The sequence below is a fragment of the Tyto alba genome, unplaced genomic scaffold (assembly GCF_018691265.1).
Source record: "Tyto alba isolate M040663 unplaced genomic scaffold, T.alba_DEE_v4.0 Super-Scaffold_1, whole genome shotgun sequence".
Taxonomy (NCBI): domain Eukaryota; kingdom Metazoa; phylum Chordata; class Aves; order Strigiformes; family Tytonidae; genus Tyto; species Tyto alba.
Window position 1 is genome coordinate 12900937 of NW_024881261.1, and position 21241 is coordinate 12922177.

The window sequence follows — 21241 nt, forward strand, 5'->3', positions numbered from 1 at the left end:
AAAAGTCAGTCAGTCACCATTTTATCTCAGGAAGAACTTCCTAGTACATCTGTTTTGTTCCTGTTTGCTGCATCACTATTACCTGAATGAACTACCCAGCACATTCAAAAGCACATTCCTCCCCACTCATAACCATTTGTATGGACTACTCTGGTATCAGTCATTTGAGAGACAGAGCCAGCCTCATACAACAGTGTAATTTTAACTATGTTGTTTCTGATTTTTAAGAAGGGATAACACTGCTGTCATAAACATTACAGGAGCATCACATGCAAACATCCAGTGATGGCTTAACTGTGTTTTTTGTAACAAATCTAGAAGAAGTAGTAATATGAAGTTATACTGACCTGTGAACAAAGTCTCTAATTGTAATTTTCCAGGGATATGTTTGCACTGACACAAAGGTGTGAGCAAACCATTTAAATTAATTGAAAGTAGCTAATAGCAAATTATCACTGCTACAAACATTGCTAACAATATTGTTGGGAGCTGATTTTACACAGCAAATCACATTGCTTCTGGCTATGGACTCAGATTATTCACCCACACAAAAGTATGCTACCACATTCATAGTTTAGGCAAATATCTCATATTAATCTAAAAGTCACTTGGACATCCAAATAATTTTTGAGGTTCTGACCCATAGACAGTTCTGTAGGAGATGAGGCTAGAATTGGATGTGACTTTCTCACATACTATCAAGCAGCCATTTGTCTGTTGAGCAGCAAAATGGTTAACTGGTGATAAGTGGTGTAACAAGATAAGGTGTAACAAGAAGGATGCAATCAACATTTGATAATTTTTTTAAAGCAGAAAAAATCTTTTGGCATTAATCCCCATGATTCATAAGAAATAGAGGCAGGCTGGCAAAGTTTAAATGATTGAAAATGATGCCCGTGGCCTTCTGCAAAATCTGATTACAGCTCCAATGATCAATGGGTTGCCATTAGCAGAAAGAAAAAAAAAAAGTTCAGAAATTGAGCCAAGTAAATCAAGAAAGACCTTTCGAATTTACAATGAACACTTCAACATGATTCAAAAAGTGTTTTAACCAAGATTTCATTTTCTGTAAATATATGTTGCCTTCAGAATATGAACTATTCATTTCCATGAGTCCCTTTTGAGCCAGGCTTTAATTTGACCTGAAAAGATGCCCAACTTTCCCTGCCAGATTTTCAAGGCTTTCTTTGATTTACTTCAATGACATTGGGGGACTTCAGCTTCTGCGCATGAGGTCTGGCAGTAACTCTACTCTTTTCAGCTATAGGTAAAACTTTGAAGCTCTCATTGTGTATTTGCTGAATTATTTTTCTTTTTTAATACCTGAAACTTTCATAATTTCTTAAACCAAGAAACTAGTTTGAGGTTCATGAAAATATGATATGAAATCCTGTCGTGACTAGCAAACTCGCTCCATTGCAAAATAAAAAGCAAAATGAAAACTAACTAAAAATCTGAAAATAAAATTGTTCCAACACTGTAAGAAGTGGAGTAACAGGTATGACTAGTTCACTGACTCAATTGAAGGAGAAAGCTGCTTTCATGTTAGGACAATATTTACTTTTTTTTTTTTTTTTAAATCAGAAAATTAAACATTAGGGTTTTTTATTAATTACACTTCGGATAAAATATTTCCTTTTGGTTTTGAGCTTCCAAATGTGTAACTTTTTTTTTCTTTTTTAGAATGAAGTATGTCTCAAAAAAAAAGAAAGCCTCTTGATTCAAAATGTACTCACTTTGTTTGACAAGAAAAATATTATTTTCATTTACTGAGAGAAGAGGGACATCCTGCCAGCCACACTTCCCAAGAGAGAAACAGTCTCAGGCAAAATTACAGCTCATCTATAAATGTTTGTCCTATCCTCAAATCAAGACCTAGCTGTACTATTCTGTAATTTTCCTGTAACAAATGTCTCATGCCTTTTCTCTCAAGAGCTCTGAACTCAAGTCTCAGCTCTGACACAAGCTACCTATGCAAACCAGGGCCAATCATGGTTTCAGTTTTTGGTTTTTTTTTTTTTTTTTTTTTTGCATTCAGAATAAATTATCTGCAATTTGAAAACAGTATCTTCAGAGTTATACTGAATGCCACTTCCTTGGATTTTTTCATCCAAGATCAGAAAACCTTCTACAACATCTGCTTTTTGCTGATGACCAGAACTGCTCTAAGGTGTCACAGAGAAGATCAGAAGAGCTCTCAGGTGCATTTTTAACGTACCTGAGTCTACTGTCAAAGCCTAGACAATGTTGCTGCCATTTTAACCCCAGAATATACTGGCCACACATGAAAAATCTTGAAAGTACATGTATCACCAAGGTAGCACTTGAGAAATTTTAAATTAAACCAAATCATGTAACACAAACAAGCAAACATAAGAGCAACAGACAACCTCTTAATTTACTAAGCCTCCTAGAGAGCTCTGTGACATAAATAAATGAATTATAGGTAAGCTGATTTCAGTTTGGTTTTACTCATACAGTGTAATGTAGTTTTTTATTAATTAAGAAACAGAGCATAACCTGGCACTATTTGGGGAATAGGATTATAAAGATGTGATTTTGTGTTAGACTGCTGTGTAAATAGACTCATTCCCAGATTGTTAGAGCAGTGAGCATTTTGATTAGATACCTGGAAATCCTGACTATAACAACAGTATAACCTTCTTAATTATGTTATTGTTGAAAAAAATAACAACATAAATGAATACACGATAGATGAAAGAAGTGGCAGTATACAGAAATGCATATAAGTACAAAGGTTTAAGACTGATGCAGAAAATAGATGAATAAAATTGAGCATTTACATAGTGTTCTTTGGAACTCCATATGCAAATCCCTATGGTATTGTCCAGAAAAATCAACATGGGTTTATGAGCAGAAAAGGATCAACCCATTTCAGAGAGACAAAGGGCTGTGGTGAGTCCCCTTCTCTTTGCATATTCACATCACACTGTAAATCTCTCTCTCTCTCTTTCCCAAAGTGTATCATCCCAAACTGATGCTTTTAAACAGCTCCTAATCATGATAATGAAGACCCAGGCCTGACAAGGTACTGAAAACAAATTCCATGTGATGTGAGACTCCTTTCCTCTCTTCCTCCCTGTATTTCATGGCTAGCTCATCCTTTGCTGCATCTCTGGTGGAGATCCAAAGTGGTGTCTTGCAGGCTCAGAAGCAATTTCTTCACCCACTCTTGCAGAATGGCCTCTGGGAATGGGAACTCTCCTCACCATAAGATGTGAGATGATTTCTCCTGCAAGAAAGTCACCAGAGGGAGTGATGCTACCAGATCTGCCCTTTAAATAAACTTATTTAGGATTTCTGGAGCAGCTTGGTGTCAGCTCACTGGAAGATAAGTACTGCTTCTTGAGTGCTATTTTTAATTAAGCAAAGATAGCACTCCAGCAATCATGGGACTGATGATACAGCAACTTGCCAGCTTCATTATAACTGAAAACATATTCCTAGGTCTGTCCTGGATTGCTCTTCAAGCACCTGTGTAACAGCATAATTCCTCCTCATTTCCAAGGTGACTGAGATTCAGTTCAGTTTGAAGCTACACAAGCACTTAAGCAAGAAGTTGTAGCAGTCAGGACCATTAGCTAAATGTGAAGGACTCTGAAGTTTTCTGGCTTGTCACCATAGCCTTTTGTGACAATTTACAGGGCATAATAGTGTGCCTCAAAGTGACTAATTGAGGCTTGCCTGTTCCTGCTATGCTGATCTAGTACAACACATAGAGCATGGACACAGAAAGCTAACACTGTCTGAGATTCCTTAGTCAAGATGACACCACTGCCAGGTCATCATTTCCCTGCTGTTGAAGCATTTGACTAGAAGATCCCACATTCTTGAAATGCTGGATTGGCACAGTTCCTTTCAGGTTTATCCACACTGACTCACAAGGACAGCCCCAGGAAGGCACTTCAGCCTTACAGGAAACAATCAGCTAGCTTAAAAATCCAGCCTCCAGAGTACATGTTTAGAGCAGCAGCTGGGTCCCACATACTAAACCCCACAGGGTGAATTAACATCTTAGGAACTCCTCTCCACAGGGGCTATCTCAGCTGGGCAGATATGGGGATAGAGATGAGGCACATCACCCTCATGGATGGTCTGGACATATCTTGTTCAGCACTATATATATTTGGCTGTAATTTTTCAATTAAGTTCAGAGAAAAGATCACTTCATGGCACACCTAGCCTAGTTCCTGCAATTGTAGATAATGACTATGGACCAACTCCATCTTTAAATTAAAGATGTGTTTTCCCCCACTATGGCATATATCCTCCAGAACAGCTCTGGTCCAATGTTTAGAAAAATATCTATCATTATGGTTAGTTTAGACTTGCTTGCTTGTTCTTGGACCAATATCATCTTTCCAAAATGTTTCTCTTCCCCATAAAACCTATCCAGTGTAGTACATTATCATCCTTCAGGAGGTCATTTTTCTCTAATTAAAAAATGCCTTTTTTTTTTTTTTTTATTCTCTTATTAAGACTGGATCAAAGTGTCCTTTATTGCTTACACGATTATTTGATTTTAGCTCTTTGGACCAGGTATGGGATCCTAACTGTACTTAACTGTGCAATGACACCCAACCGTGACCTCCCTGGCATGTAGTAATGTCACAAAGCAGAGTGTGTAGCAGGCAGTAGAGCTGGCGTTTCACAGCAGTAAGAGGTGAGTACTGTTCCTGATGCTGCTACTAATCTCCAGTGTGAGCTTTGCAGAATGCTGCATCTCTGTTTTTCCTTCAGTTGAACAGGTATAGCAGCTACACTTGCCTCCTTTATGGACTATTTTGAAAGATGCTGAAAAAACTGTACTAGAGTCAAGTATACTTTTCCACGCTATCTTTGCTTAAACTTGCCTTCTGTATACTACATGTAAATACAACAACAATTTGTATTTAATGCAAATGTTTTCTCCTCTCCGGGCATAAGGGATTCCATCAATTGAATAAAAATTCAGGACATTAGGGATTAGGGCTATAAAGAATCTCCACTCTTGAAATAAACCATCCCCTATCTGTTTTAATTTAAAACCTGCTTAAAATCCATTTTCAAGTTTTCAGAGCAGTTATAAGGTGCTTTAACACACATGAAACAAATGAAATTATTTTGTAATGAAAGTCTTATCATACATCATTAGATCTTCCTCCTACCTATAGGGCCATTTAGGAAGCTGAATAAATCTATCCAGCTTTATAGCTGTAAGAGATGGTACATTAAGTGTGCTGGTCCCAGAGTGCCTGAAGAAATCCAAACACCAGTATTCCTCAAGTCCAGGAGATTTTATATTCTAACTTCCAAATGTTGATCAGCAGAGATTGTCAACAGCAAATCCTCCATCGACAACAGCGAACATAGGTCTACAAGCTTTAAAGAGACATATTTATCACCAAGCACACCAAAAGATGTGAGTGCTGAATTTATAATGAACTCAAATTTATTGCCTCTTCACATTCATGTTGTTGGTCTTTTCAAGGCACAGAATCATGGTATTCTGGACCCTTATTTAGTCACAGTCTCCTGCAGTACTGGAGTTTGCTGTTAACTGCAAGCAGCTATAGTCAGCTCTCAAATCTTGCAGCCTGGGGTATTGGACCCCCCCATCACCCTGACCAACAGGGTGACAATCCCAGCATTTACTGCTCCCCCTGCTGTGAGAACACAACTATTTCTGGGGCTGCAGCACCAGCTGGGCCACAGAACTGTTCAGTTTTAAGAAGCTGGTGATGATATCTGTGGAAGAATATATAAAAAGAAATACTAGATCTTTTGGGCACTTAGATTTCAAACGAAAAATCATGGAAAACATACACCTTTAATGAAAATATGCATGATCAAAATCGCTTTCTTTTTTCTTGAGACATACCTATTGAAATTACTTTCTAGCATCCCCAGCTGCATCTCTCTGAAACAGACCGAAATTATTTTCATTCTTGTTACGTTAGTATCATTTTCTATTATCCCATTGGAAAGGATGTAATCAAACTAATGCATTTATTGGTTTAATGCTAGTTCTGTGACATTTTGCTTTTTGCTCTGCTGGAAAACTGACAGTTGCTTGGTTTCATTTGTGTTTCTACTGTAGCCAGATGAATAATATATTTTTCAAAGCCATCTGATTCCCTGTGTAAGAAGGGAAAAAAAAGAAGTGTCAGGGGGGAAGTTTTCAAATGGAGCAAGTTCTGTTTCCTTTTTGTAGTTGGTTTGTTGTAGTTAACCAAAAAACCCAAACAGGTGACACACACTTTTCAGTCAGTTGAATTTGATGCATTGCCTGCTCTGGTATGTGGGATCTGTGTGGGTGTCAAATGTAGAAGCTGGTTCAGTTTAAAAGTACAGTGGTACACAGATGAAAGACCAGCACTTTTATGGAGATCAGTAAAAGAAACATTATTAATCAGCTTTCCATTTATGATTTCCATCTAGAATTTGTTGCACCTTTTGGTCACATTTATATTTAGTGCCTGATGACTTGCATGAATGTAGGCTGAGAAAACCATTGTGACAGAACCCAAACTGCTCAATTTCCCTTCTTTCAGGAGGTCATTGGCTTTCACCTAAGCTAGATGTTACAATTAGCTTCCTACATGGTCTGCATTTTGTTACAGACACCACTGCACTCCCAAACCAGGGTATAAGGGACAACCAGTCTGTGCACCTCACAGAGTCAGGGAGAAAGACCACATAAACCTTCTCAGAGTTGATTCACTGGATGATTTAAGTGCACTGTTGCATCTCTTTGGCTTTCCATATAGTCAGTACAATGTTTATTGATGGGAAGTCAAAAATGCCTTCTTAGCCTTCATTCATCAAGTTAAGACATGGGGAAAACAGCGACAAAGGATGAAGAAAAGGCTGAGGTACTTAATTGCCTTCTTTACTTCAGTCTTCAATAGTAAGACCAGTTGTCCTCTGGGTACCCAGCCCCCTGAGTGGAAGACAGGGATGGGGATCAGAATGAAGCCCCCATAATCCAAGGGGAAACGGTTAACAACCTGCTACACCACTTAGACTCACACAAGTCTATGAAGCTGGATGGGATCCACACCAGGGTACTGAGGAAGCTGGCGGATGTGCTCACCAAGCCACTTTCAATCATTTATCAGCAGTCTTGGCTAACTGGGGAGGTCCCTATTGACTGGAAGTTAGCAGATGCGATGCCCATCTACAATAAGGGTCAGAAGGAGGTTCGGGGGAACTGCAGGTCTGTCAGTATGACATTGGTGCTGGGGAAGGTTATGGAACAGATCCTCTTAAGTGCCATCATACAGCACATACGGGACAACCAGGTGATCTGGCCCAGTCAGCATGGGTTTATGAAAGGCAGGTCCTGCTTGGCTAACTTGATCTCCTTCTATGGCCAGGTGGCCTGCTTAGTAGAGGAAGGAGAGGCTGTGGATGTTGTCTACCTAGACTTCAGTAAAGCCTTTGACACCATTTCTCACAACATTCTCCTGAAGATACTGGCTGCTCAGGGCTCAGACAAGCATACACTTTGCTGGGTAAAAAACTGACTGGATGTGCAGGCCCAAAAAGTAGTCATGAGTGGAATTAAATTCAGTTGGCAGCCAGTCACTGGCGGTGCTCCCCAGGGCTCAGTACTGGGACAAGTTCTGTTTAATATCTTTATCAATGATCTGGGTGAGGGGATCAAGTGCACTCTCAGTAAGTTTGCAGACAAGACTAAGTTGGGTGGGAGTGCCGATCTGCTTGAAGGTAGGAAGGCTCTACAGAGGGACCTGGACCTAGACAATCTGTATCAATGGGCTGAGATCAATTGCATGAGATTCAGCAAAGCCAAGTACCAGGTCCTGCACGTGGGTCACAAAAACCCCATCCAACGCTACAAGCTTGGGGAAGAGCTAGCTGAATATGGGCTAGCAGTGTGCCCAGGTGGCCAAGAAGGTCAATAGCATCTTGGCTTGTATCAGAAATAATGTGGCCAACAGGACTAGGGAAATGATTGTCCCCCTGTGCTCAGCACTGGTGAGGCTGCAACTTGAATACTGTGTTCAGTTCTGGGCCCCTTGCTACAAGAAATACATTGAGGTGCTGGAGCATGTCCAAAGGAGGGTAACAAAACTGGTGAAGTATCTAGAGCGCATGTCTGATGAGGAACAACTGAGGGAACTGGGGTTGTTTAGCCTGTAGAAAAGTGGGCTCAGGGGAGACCTTATCAATCTCTACAGCCACCTGAAAAATAGTTGTAGTGAGGTGGGTGTTCGTCTCTTCTCCTAAGTAAGAAGGGATAGTACAAGAGGAAATGTCCTCGAGCTGTACCAGGAAAGGTTGAGGTTGGATATTAGGAAAAATTTCCTCACTGAAAGGATTGTCAAGCATTGGAACAGGCTGCCACTGGAAGTCGTTGAATCACCATCCCTGGGGGTATTTGAAAGAGATGTAGATGTGGTAATTAGGTACTTGGCAGTGCTAGGTTAACAGTTGGACTCAATGATCTTAAAGGTATTTTCCAATCTAAATGATTCTATGATAATTCATCTCTTAAATGCCAAGTCTTCTAAAACTGGCCTGCATTATTCCTTTTTTTTTTTTTTTTTCCAGGACAAAATTAATCAGTCTATGTGTTGGAAGAATTACCTTAATGTTTATGTGAACACTCAGATAAAATCTAGCCTGAAAAGAGGAACTGAGTATGTTGTGTCCCATCAGCTGTCCATCTCCTTTCCATGCTATTAGCTCTATCCTGCTTGAAGAACAGGCTCAAAATGCCCAAAGAGTTCAGTGGAAGAGCTGACACCTGCTAGGAAGGGTAAACTCTGATGCACTCGGCTCGGTATTATAATTTTTCCAGATACTATGCCAAGATAGTGAGCATCCTCCAGCTCTAGCCCTCAGATACCTCAGGAGTATGGCCAAAGCTTGCACTTGAGTATTAAACAGTGTGGAAGAAAACGAGTCTAGACTGCAGCAGGAGCTCAGACTGCTGACATCATCTGACAGTGATCTGATCCTAAAGAGCCCTCAGACAGAAGTTTCAGCCAAAACAGGAGTATCAGAAACGGGTTGTCAGCATTTGCAAAACAAACTGGGAATTAGCGTACTCTTTCTAAAGCTGTCAGTGCATGGGGAAGAGGAAGATGGGGTAAGGAGAAAGTGTTTTTTTCTTATATCATAATATCCACTTAATACCTCTTGGGAAGGTGAAAGGATTTAAGATTTGTCTGACAGTAACTGTTTGTATCAGTAGCTGACCTGTTGCTCTATTTACATGCTCATTCTCCAAGAAACACGCACTCATTAGGCAATTTAAAAATCCTAAGTCCATTTTCTCAATAGAGTTTCTAACTAATGGATATCTTAGGGATGAGCAAAACAAAATTCTTTCCTGCTTTTTGGAGGCTGGATTGGTAGAAAAGGTTTACTTAATTATCTGTAGGCAGAATGGTCTTTTGCTCATTCTTCTGTTCTGGTCTTTAGCAGAGGAATACTTGGGCCTGTCTAACAAACACTAGAGCCAAAAAAAAATCCCCCCCCCAAACTAATTCAAAATGCATTGACCTGTATACAGTAGGAGTTTCAGAGACTGAGAATACCTGCCTATTAGTATGTTTTTTTCCAACCTAACTTGTTTTTTGGTGTCCTAAAACACTCCATACCTATCTTTGTATATGTTTTGTAGGACTTACTCCAATATCTTTGTCAAGCCACCAACATCCAGAAAAATACTAATTTAGCTGAGATTTTTACATTTCTTTTGCTCCTTACAGTTAAGGGAGATTGGGGAACCCACTCACCAGACCCACATAGACCGTACCAATATCAGTTAGTGCATGATAACCTTCTAACACTCTCCACAGGTAAACCTGTGAGCACAGTAATCTATCATCCCAGTGGTAACACAAGAACGCATTACATACCCAGTTCAAAGCCTCTCCTTGCTCTTAACAGTTCCCTGTAAGTTGTCTTAGACTAAATATTAAGCTCAGTTTTAGCTGTCTTTTTACCTCCAGTCTAGAGGCAAAACCAGATTTAAACACCATTGATAAACAGCTAAAGAGATACGATCATTAAACTGAGGGTCCTCTGTTCCAAAGCCCTGTTGGATGAAGGTATACCGGATACTGCCACAGGAAGAGATTTCCTTTCCCAGAGTCAGCTTCACATGGCAAGATAGGGAAGCTGATCAAAGAGTCTCTGTATAAATGAGAGCAGTAGTTTTCCAAGGGAAATATGCTTCATTTATCACTGTCACCTCCCTTCACTTCACTGCCTTCAAACAAAATTTTGTTTGATTTCCATTAGCAAACACTATGTAAGTAAACCTCCCTAAAGATCACATGGTACAGAAATAGTTACAATGCTATCACATGAGAGAACAATAAAAAAGCCACATTTGCCTTTAAAACATGAAACTAGTACTATTCTGTCATTCCCTGACTGTTAACTATGTATTAAATTGGCCAGCAACTGCTTCAGAAGTGGCTAGAAGATATTTATTGCATGTTACACACTGTTGCTCAATTTTATGTGCCCTAGGAGGGGGAAAGCACACACTCAAGATGCACCTAATGTGCAAAGGGAGCAAGGTGAAGGCCTCAGGGCTGAAATTATTTAGCAAAGTGTTGTATGTTCTAGTGGAATAGAGAAATGGAAATGTTCTCTCTGACCAGCCTTGCAAATTTTTCTAGACCTTTCTGGCAGCTTGGGTTCGGTTTTAAAAATCTCATTCATTTTCAAATTATCAGATAACACCCCCAACAAACAAACTTAAAGAAAACCCTAAAAACTAAAGCAGCCTATATAACTACCAAAACAATTGTATGAAAATCCAGGGAAAACATAGGCGTTGAAAGCATACTGGAATATAAAGTACAAGCTTTTGTCATTATGTTTGTGTCCTTACTTCCCTGAGCCTCACCAACACCATTGTGCTAAACAGTTTGTAAGACACAGGGTCAACAGACAGCATCTACTCCAGAGGCAAACCAACATAAATAAACAATGGAAGGAATACAGGACAAGCATTAAGAAACATTTTAACATAATTAAGATCTGAATTTCTAGAAGGCCTAAAGAACTGCTTGTATACCCAAATGTTTGTTTTTCCAAACATACCAGCTAGTCTAACAACAGAATACTTTCTACTGACAGACTTTGTTTGCCTATACCATCACATAATCTCGGGTACAGTAACACTATTGTTTAAGATCCTATAATATTTATATTTGCTTAAGTCTTATGCTAAGTTAAGCAAATCTTGAGAGGGAAAAGACTATGTTATCACAACATAGATGGTCTCTGTGCCAGATATTAGCACAGCATTCTTACTAGCTTGGAAAGCTAGTCAAAGCAAGGACAAATAACAGGTCAAACCTAATTTAAAAAAAAAAAAAAAAAAAAAAAAAAAACCAAAAAAAAAAAAAAAAAAAACAAACACTGAAAATTTACATAGGTATTTCTAAGTCTTTGTATTTTTGTAGTTGAATGCAAGGCAAATATCATCACACTGCTTGCCAAAGAGATAATGTACTTTGCTTAAACGTTGCATTTGAAATCTTGTCATTTACTGTGTTAACAAAACCACAGTATTCTAAACATCAATCTTAAAAGAATCCTGTTCACAGATGTGCAACAACTGCACAAGGCAAAAGGCATGTTTTCCAACAGAACAACTTCAAAGAGATACAAGAAAGGGAAGATAAAAACATACCTTTCTTGTCACACCCAAATGTCATGTTTGGGTAAAGCAATTAAAGCTCTTGCCTAAAAAAACCAAAAAACAACACGCACACAAAAAAGACAAAACTAAACCCAAACACCACTCCTAGAAAAGGAATAGAGAGAAGATTCAATCTCACAGGGTATATCAGGTGCACAATGACAAAGCACCAGGAGCAAGTTAGGGAAGATAATGCTCCTTTTCCCAAGCTTTATAGATCCCTCTCACAACAGGTGCTTGTAGCCAAGTAAATAAAAGGTGATAGAAAGAGGAGCGTCAGAAGGAGCAGGTGGGGAGGGGTGGATGTTGTTATCATTGCTCAAGTGTTTTATTATTGCTTTAGTAATAAACATTAGATGTAAATTAAGATTCACTGTGAACAGGCTGCTTATGAAAAACTAGTAACTAAATCTTTTATGCTCTTGTTGTTTAAAAACCAAGAAGAAAGGATTAAGAAAGAGCCTAAGGAAGGTTAACCAGACAGTTTTGTAAATGTTTATAAGGAACTCCTCCTGAGCAAAATGAAAGCATGACTGTATCTGTTTGATTATCAAACAAATTACAGCCTTCAGCTGCAGCACATTATGCTTTTAGCCATGATAGTCCACAGTAACAGATGAGAAACCTCACTCCAAAAGGAGGACTACACAATAGCTTATTGCTAACCTGGTGGTCTAAAATGTCCTTTTCTAAAACACTTGCTACATTTTACTTTGCCTGTAAGTATAAATCCTTACCGAGTCTCTTGCTGGTGTCTGTCTCTCTTATATATCCGTTTGAAATGAAAATCCATTGACTTAATAGAAGGTTGTTTCTCCTAAGACTTTCACTTCTATCACACACATCTATGGAACTGGTTAATGTAGATGCAAAACAGTTAATGTCTGGGTCAGTTTGTAGCCCACCTCTTACAATGTTGTTGTACCATGGTCAGTATTCAAAGTGAAGAGCTGATGTGACAAATTTACTGAAACAGGTCATAATTAAGTTTTGTTTCTCATGTTACCAGAAAAATGACTCAGAAAATTAGGCTACAGTGTTATGGGGAATTCAGAGCATTAAAAGAAGGCTATGGTCTAGCAGTTATATCAGCCACAAAAAGTTGGAAATGAATCAATATTTACTCAACATCCTCTACTACTATTTGAACCTGTGTGAAGCCTGCTTCCTCTGAACTATCTCAAGGCTTCAAGATGGTATAAAAAGATTCTGTAACTGGGCAAGGCTCACTGGGGTTGGGAGGAGGAACGGGTATGAAGATAAACCAGCTGGTCCCATATTTACTCTTTTACAAAGTTAGCAATGTTACTTTACGATATTGGTCAACACGGAGAAGACAAGAGTCTCAGCCTTCACCAGATCACTGGTATCTTCTGATTGTCCTTTCTGCAGGGCTGCAGAGAATGACATGCTGCCAAAGCCCAGACATAGACTTGCCAAGGAATCGCGGGAAGCCTAGAGCCACCAGTAGGTGCATGAAAGACAAATGATCTTACTAAACTACTAAGAGAATTAGTGCTAGACTATTAAGCCTAGGTCCCTGGTAGTATGTAGATATTTAAAAATCAGAGGGAATTAGGAATCTAAATATATGTGCAGCTTTGGTTCTACAGATTAAATTGTTATACTGGAAGTTTCAGAGCCATCAGATGAGCTCTGGATTCCCCTTGGAAAATCAAATGAGAAAATAAAGAACAAAGTTCCTTAGTTATCCCATATACTCTTCCCAGAAATTCCAGGATGCATCCTTTTCTAGAAGTACCAGTTTTTCTGGCCTGATACTTTACTTTCCAGCCAGATTTGGGATATTCTGAAGAACAGTAAGAAAAAATATTACCATCCCATGAAGAATTTAGAATATTGGCTGTGCAGATCGACAAATTTTTCAGAAAATGCATGTGGACATTTGTGTGGTCTTACCAGAGGAATGGTTGGGGAAAAGATTATGTAAATAACAAAAATAATAATAAAAAACTAAGTTAGGTGACCCAGGTCAAGTCTATTTCCTTATTTATTTCCCTGTACTGTTCTATTGTTTATTCCAGGAGAGAGAAAAATAAAGGGAGACAGGGAAGAAAAGAATAAACAGAGGTAGTTTATAAAAATGTTGTAAGAATAATGCTGTTCCTATTATCATGGAGTATATCTGTCAACTCTATCTATTTCTTCTAGATAAGGTGGAGAGACCTCTGACATTTCAAATGCATCACCCTAATCAAATCCTTATCCTCCTGAAATGTTTTCTAAGACTGCATTATAAGTCTACAGAAAGCCATGAATGAATAATACTTTGGAGAACAATAAGTTAAGTATCTGAAATAACAGGGTTCACCAGCATTAAAAAGTGAGGGAACCATTAATCCCCCAAGATAAATTATTGCCAGCTCTACACTACTGAGATCTGCAGGGCTGTAGAAGTCACTCAATGTGTTCCTGTTTACCATCACAGAGCAGTGACATTATCAGCACTTCTCACTCTTCTGTGCTGCCTGGCTGGAGACTCAAACATTGTGTTTCATGAAGGGCTGAGGGGCCTTTAAAGGCAGTTGTCAGTCTCAGTTTTTTCAACAGAGGATTTATCTGACTTTCTTCTGTTGCAGCCCTCTAGCCACTTCTCAGCCTCTGTCTCAATCAGTTTCTCTTGTCCTTAGAGTCAGCACTGCAGAAAAAAAGGTATGAGGTGATGTAAATCGTGGTCCAGTATCTAAAACCATTTAAGAGTTACATTTGTTTGTTCAATTATAAGCACTGTAATTGGCTTGTTGCGTGATTTTATATTTCTCTTCAGACACAATTCACCTCATTTAAGCTCAGCTAACAAAACAGGGAGTATGTAGTCTGAACCAGGGACCTGGGCTTCTACAATCGATGAGGAGACGTAAACACATGCAGAAAGCAATTCTTCCTATCTCAGGACTCACTCAAGACTAAATCATTTGATGTATATTCTCTTCCTTTCCCCTTCCATTAACTACAGGGAAAGTGCAGAGGATAAGTTTAGGTGAGGATTTGTTTCATGCAACCATAGGTGCCTAGAAGTTAAACACCTATATTCCCTAAATAGTCAGTGAGGTTTGTAGGAATCCCTACAGGGTAATTTGTTCCTTTTTTCTTAAACAGGGACCTTAGGGCGGAATGAGGCACCCTGTGGAAGTCATTGTTTCTGCCTGTTGACTGCTGAGGGAGTCTAAGGATGGGTTTCATAACACTTCTTTTTGGGTGTTTACCACACAGAGGCAGCACACAAATATTTAAATTTCTGTTATAGTTATATAATTTGTATAGAATAATGTCATGAAATTAAATAAATACAGTAGCAAGGGAGAGAAAAGGAGGAATATAAAGTCAAAAAGAAGCAGAAAGTAGTCTAGAATCACAAAAGACCACTAATGGGACTCTGAGAGGTCATTTAGTCCATCCCCATGCTCAAACCTTGTTCAACAAGAAGCAGTCATGTAGCAATTATGAGTTTGCTTTGACTGGATACAAACAATATAATGCTATTATCTCAGCAGCTTGGATTCTCATCACACATTTTTCTTCTGCATCTGGGATCAGAGTACTCCAGATTTCAAATACAAGCAAAAAATGATAAAAGGGAGGATCCCAGCAAATGACTTCATGCTCTGTGGACACATTGCTTTCATCTGTAGCGCTATCAGGCACTTAGTTGTTGCTATTGTTTCTGCAAAAGAGAAACAAGTGAAAATGGATTTCTGTGAAAAATTTAAAGCAAGAAGTACAGTGTATGACAGCAGGACCAAGTTCATGTGGTTCAGATGAACTCATTAGCAGGATCCCAACTGTTGTTACACCGATTTATGCCACTTAGGATTTTGATTCAAAGTAGTGTCAGAGTTAAACTAGTAATGGGACCTTCTCCAAGAGGAACTCACAATTAATTTGCAACCTTACAGCAGCTGAGGAAAGCTTAGGTAAAAGTCCAAATCATGAGTCTGAGAAATGGAACTTTCTGGAAAATTTGGGACAAAATACATTTTGATGGAAAAAGTTTTATAAGTCAGTATTTTCCTACAGAACACTGGTTTTAAACCGATTCTCATTCTGTTTACTATTAGTTTTCATAATAATATCATTCTGAACATCTTGACCACTCTATTTATAAAGAAAAGAAATAATTTAATCACGTTACCTCAACTCTCATCACATGAGGGAAGACACCATTTGATCTCAGCTCAGTGTCTGGAAGCCCGGCACATAGATGATAACAGAACTTCTTATCTGGAATAGCAGCAAAATAAGAAGGTTAAAAAAAAAAATAATAAAAGAAGAAAGCTTCAGGAAAAGATACAGAATTCAGAACTTCTCCAGGGTCTCCCTGAATCTCTGAGATACAGAGATCAGCTGGATTAATTTGCCTTTTCTGAGGGATGATACTGATTGTTCTCTGTGAGCCTTCTAATTCTAAAATGGGGTATGGAAGACTTGGTGGGATCGTGATTAAATAACATCATGTATTCATAACAAAACTAGCAAAGCATTCACTTTACTTTTTAAGGTCCCCTATTCACCCCTACTCTTTAAGGTCCAGGGTAAAATGAACCTTCAACTGACCAAGGAAAATATAGCCACAAATGTTAAGGTCTTGTTCATATAGCAACTTTTAATCTATCTGTCACTGGTGCAATAAATCTCCGTAGTCTGGGCTTCTTAGGTGGCCAAAAGATCATCCAGCAAATGGAACAGCAGCCTGAGTAAATGCAGAACAGCATGTTCCTGTTTATCCAAAAGAGTTCAGCCCTCAGATCAAACGGACAGAGCGTGGTCTTGTGTTTACAGTGACTCAGAGGTAGTCTAGGTTCACTTCAGACTCTGACGACTTCATGGGTGGTACAGGCAGGCCATTGCTTCTCCTTCGTATATCTGTTAGACAGGTATAGTAGTCCTTTTTTTTGTTCCATATGTTTAGAGATCTGTAAGACAACGACTTTTATGCATATGCAGCACTCTCCTATTTGAGATTTATTTTTAACTGGTGTTCTAGACACTTATGGAATAGATCAGAACAAAGAGAGTACCTCAACACTTTGCTGCAGAAGTGTTTCCTAAATTTCCCTGAATCTCTGAGCTCATATATCTGCTCTTTATCACTACCAAGATGCTTCTAGTGTTAATCTATCTTGGCAGAACTTGGACAGTGTTCTGTATTAGATTGTACAGAACGTGACAAAATAAGCCCTTTTGACTGTTCTCCTGCTAAGCCTCTGCACCAGAAGGATGCTCTACAGGCAATGTGGCACCTGTGGGGCAGTTTAAACTGGTTTACTATTATATTATTCTAGTTATGACCTAACATGATGCTGGTATCTCAGAATAAGGAGGTGTCTGATCTCTCTCAGCCTCTTAACTTCTAGATCCACTTCCACATCTTCATGGAAAAAGAGTGTTCCTTGCTGGAAGAAAAGACAGAGGCCTGAATGGTAACTGGAAAAATTTATTTCATGAGTTGAAGGATCCTAGTAAGGTGACTAACTGGATTATGTTTACAAACTTATCCCATGATTTGGCTCATTTTGAGTAAATAAATCTGCTAGGAAGATGGGGAGATGGAGCAGTCTTGTCTAGTCTTTTTCATTTCATTCTACTGGATGCACCCAAGAACCATTTCTGTTTTTATTAAACATTTTAAATACATTAAAAAAAAAAAAAAAAAAAAAAAAAAAGTAATCTGGGAAAGGAATTTTCAAGGGGAAGAGATTTTTTTTCAGAAAACTGGTAATTTTTGCAGTAATTTTCTGCAAGGCATGAGAAAAATCAACTTCACATAAAAAACAACATTGGAGAAAATATTTGAAAGCTCTGCATTAGGGAAGATGTTCTTATATTCGTGCTCAGTTGTGACTTCCTTCATATCTTTCCTATGCCCCATACCCAATCTTCAAGAGTTTTCTATGTACATTTTTGAACACTTGTGGTGGGTTGACCCTGGATGGACACCATGTGCCCACCAAAGCTGCACTGTCACTTCCCTCCTCAACTGGACAGGGGAGAGAAAATATAGTGAAAATTTCATGGGCCAATATAAGGACAGAGGGATCACCCACCAATTACCATCACAGGCAAAACGGACTCAACTTGGAGAAATTAGTTTAATTTATTACCAATAAAATCAGAGCAGGATAATGAGAAATAAAACCAAATCTTAAAACACCTTCCCCCCCCAGCCCTCCCTTCTTCCCGGGCTCAAATTTACCCCAAATTCTCTACCTCCTCCCCTGCAACAGCACAGGGGTCAGGGAATGGAGGTTGAGTCAGTTCATCACACATTGTGTCTAACGCTTCTTACTCCTCAGGGGAGGACTCCTCCTACTCTTGCCCTCCTCCAGTGTGGGGTCTATCCCATGGGAGAGAGCCCTCTATAAACTTCTCCGACATGTGTCCTTCCCACAGGCTGCAGTTCTTCATGACCTTCTCCAGCGTGGGTCCCATCCACCAGGTGTAGTCCTTCAGGAACAGACTGGTCCTGTGTGGGTCCCCCACAGGGTCACAAGTCCTGCCAGCAAACCTGCCCCAGTGTGGGCTCCTCTCTCTCTCCACAGGTCCTGCCAGGAGCCTGCTCCAGGGTGGGCTTCCCATGGGGTCACAGCCTCCTTCAGACATACCCCTGCTCTGGTATGGGTTCCTCCACAGTCTGCAGGTGAAGATCTGCTCCATTGTGGACCTCCATGGGCTGCACAGAGACAGCCTGCCTCACCATGGTCTTCACCACAGGCTGAAGGGTAATGTCTGCTCTGGCACCTGGAGCACCTCCTTCTTCACTGACCTTGGTTTCTTCAGAGTTGTTGCTCTCATATTCTCACTCTTCTCTCCTGCTGAAGTTGCACAGTTTTACCTTTTTTTTCCCCCCCTTCTTAAATATATTATAACAAAGGTGTTACCACCATCACTGGATGAGATCAGTCTTGGCCAGCAGCGGGTCCATCTTGCAGCCAGCTGGCATTAACTTTATCAGACATAGGGGAAGCTTCTGGCAGCTTCTTGTGGAAGCCACCCCTGTAGCCTCCCTGCTACCAAGACTTTGCCATGCAAACCCAATATAACACTGAATTCCTCATTACAGATATTAGGGAAGGGCTAATACCCTATTTTAGGAAGCTGCTCAAATACTAATAAAAAGTAAGCTTATAGATCTACAACTATCTCCATGGGAAAAGGAAATCTGATTTTCTTACATCTTGACATCTAATCTATTCTCAGCTATTCTATGTCCATTATGGTAAATGTACTTTTTCAAGACTAGAGTGGTGAAAAGAGTCAAACTCTCAATGTGACTCCCCAGCTGTGATATTTCTTTTGCTAATTCTCTGGAAGAACAACCCTGCAGCTCCTGAAAATAATTAAACAAAACCCTGAACAAATTCCTGCTGTGAAAACAGGATCAGACTCTACTCTTCACACTGCTAAGAAGAGTATTACAAGCTCTTGTCTTTATTTTTTAGATTAATTTGTTTAAAGTTTTCCAGTGAGCTATATTATGAATGTTGTCTCCAATGAATTTTCAGTGTGCACTGAGAAAAATAGTGTATGTCCTAATTATAAAGTATTACTCTGCACGTGGAGAACTGATAGTTTTAGGAGTGGCTCAATCCCTCACCTTTCTCTTTTTGCTGGCAAAAATTGCTCTTGACTTTTCTCCTTTCTTTGGACCTTGAGTGAGGCAGAAGAGAGCAGGCAGCCAGTTCATGGGGGCCTAGTCTGTGGGTGCTGTGCTCAGCAAAAGCACTTGGTCTTTAGCTTGCATGGTTCCTGCTCCAGTGGTCCAAGCCAGGAAAAATTTACTTTAGAGAGACCTGAATATAGAGAAATTCCTGACCCATGAACACCCACTCCTTAGTTCCACTCTCTGCCAAATTCAGACTCTCCCACCCTCAGTCCTGTGAGAAAGTACAAGATGAACTTTATCCCCTGCAAGGCCTGTTTTGTTCCAGATCCATCTGTTGAATGTTATCTCATGCGCAGTCTGTTGGCACTCCTACCACCTAATATCCTCATCTGAAAACTCTTCACAGGGATAAATAACTTTTCTTTCATTTCTTCTTATAGTCAGTGCCACCAAAAGGGGAAGAAAATGCTGTCAGAACAAAAATTTTTTCATGTCTCAAATGTTTTTGACTCAGAGAGAAAAAAAGTAAACCAAAATTCACTGATAGCAAGGCAGAAATCATTAAACTTCAGATGTCAGTAAAAGAACAAGGAACAGCACAGAGAGAAATGTCCTAGCAGCACAGTTGAGCTGGAAGACTCCAGTGCTCTTGGTTTACCTGTTGCAATATGACAGATTTCCTAGCCATCAAGTTTCAGTTTTCTGAGGCGGACCTGGTGTGCTTCTATTAAAATGAGCCTGCAAGCTAAGTCCTATGTGACCTGATGAGGTGTAATAAGAGAGGAATATTGTCTTTGCCATTCCTTTCTGACATATCTGAAAGGAGAGTTCAGCGTTGCTATTGTCTGTTATGATACTATTTTTACTACAGAAGCCTGGAGTTCATTTGACATTTTATGCTGCACTGCTGCTGTCTTCTGTTGGGCAAGAGGAAAACAAAAGGGTTTCCACAGCAATTTAAAGTTTTTCCAGTGAAGCAGTGAGGTGATCATTTGTAACAGGATAAGTCAGATCACTCTCAGTAATAACTAACCCAAGACTTCTATTTCAGATTCAGACCAAAGCTGAACCTCTTCTAGAAATTGTGGGAAGTCAGTTTATTTCACTGTGAAAAGTTAGATTATTTAACTTGATTAGTGTTTGCTGATCTCTGTGTTGTACAACTGAACTGGGACCATGGTCTTTCCTCATGATACTCCTGGTCAGGCTGAAATCCAAGGGTTAAGAAGGGAATCAGATCTCTAAGACCTAGAGCCCAATTTGAAAATGAAGAGATAATGGGTGGCTTCCAGAAACTTTTACAAAAGTACCTGAGTGAGTTTTGTAATGTAGAGAAGATAATGGAACAAATATCTCCTTCCAGTCCCAATTTAAAGACGCTTACTTGCATATAGTTGCCAAGCATCCTCCTAGACCTCCAATATATAACGTATTGGCTGCCTATGGACTATTGCAGTATTGCTGAGACATGCAACAACTCCAACATGTATTCACCTGGCAGGCATGTCATATCCTTGAAGATCATCAAGGATGTCTCCCATGCTCTGTGATTCCAACCAACCCTCAAGATATCCTGCAATTTGTGGCCTATTTTTGTCTTTCTCCAACACAGCATTAAACCTGCTTTTCCCACTACTCTGGTAGGATCTTTCCATAGGTAGCAAATAGTGCATGGTTTATAAGACAGATTCAGAAATTATATCTAAGGTCAACTCTAGGTTTGCTCTTTGTACATTAGAAGACAATTACTCTGCATATTTGGTTAATTTTAACTCTGCCTTCATGAGCAGCTTTGCTGTTGTCAACTTCTGCTGATAATTGGTTTATAAAACTTGAAAAGGACTGAATGTATGAACACTTTTAATGTGATGGTGTTTAAAGACATGATTAATCCAAATTGTCTCATTTGCCTTATAAGAGCT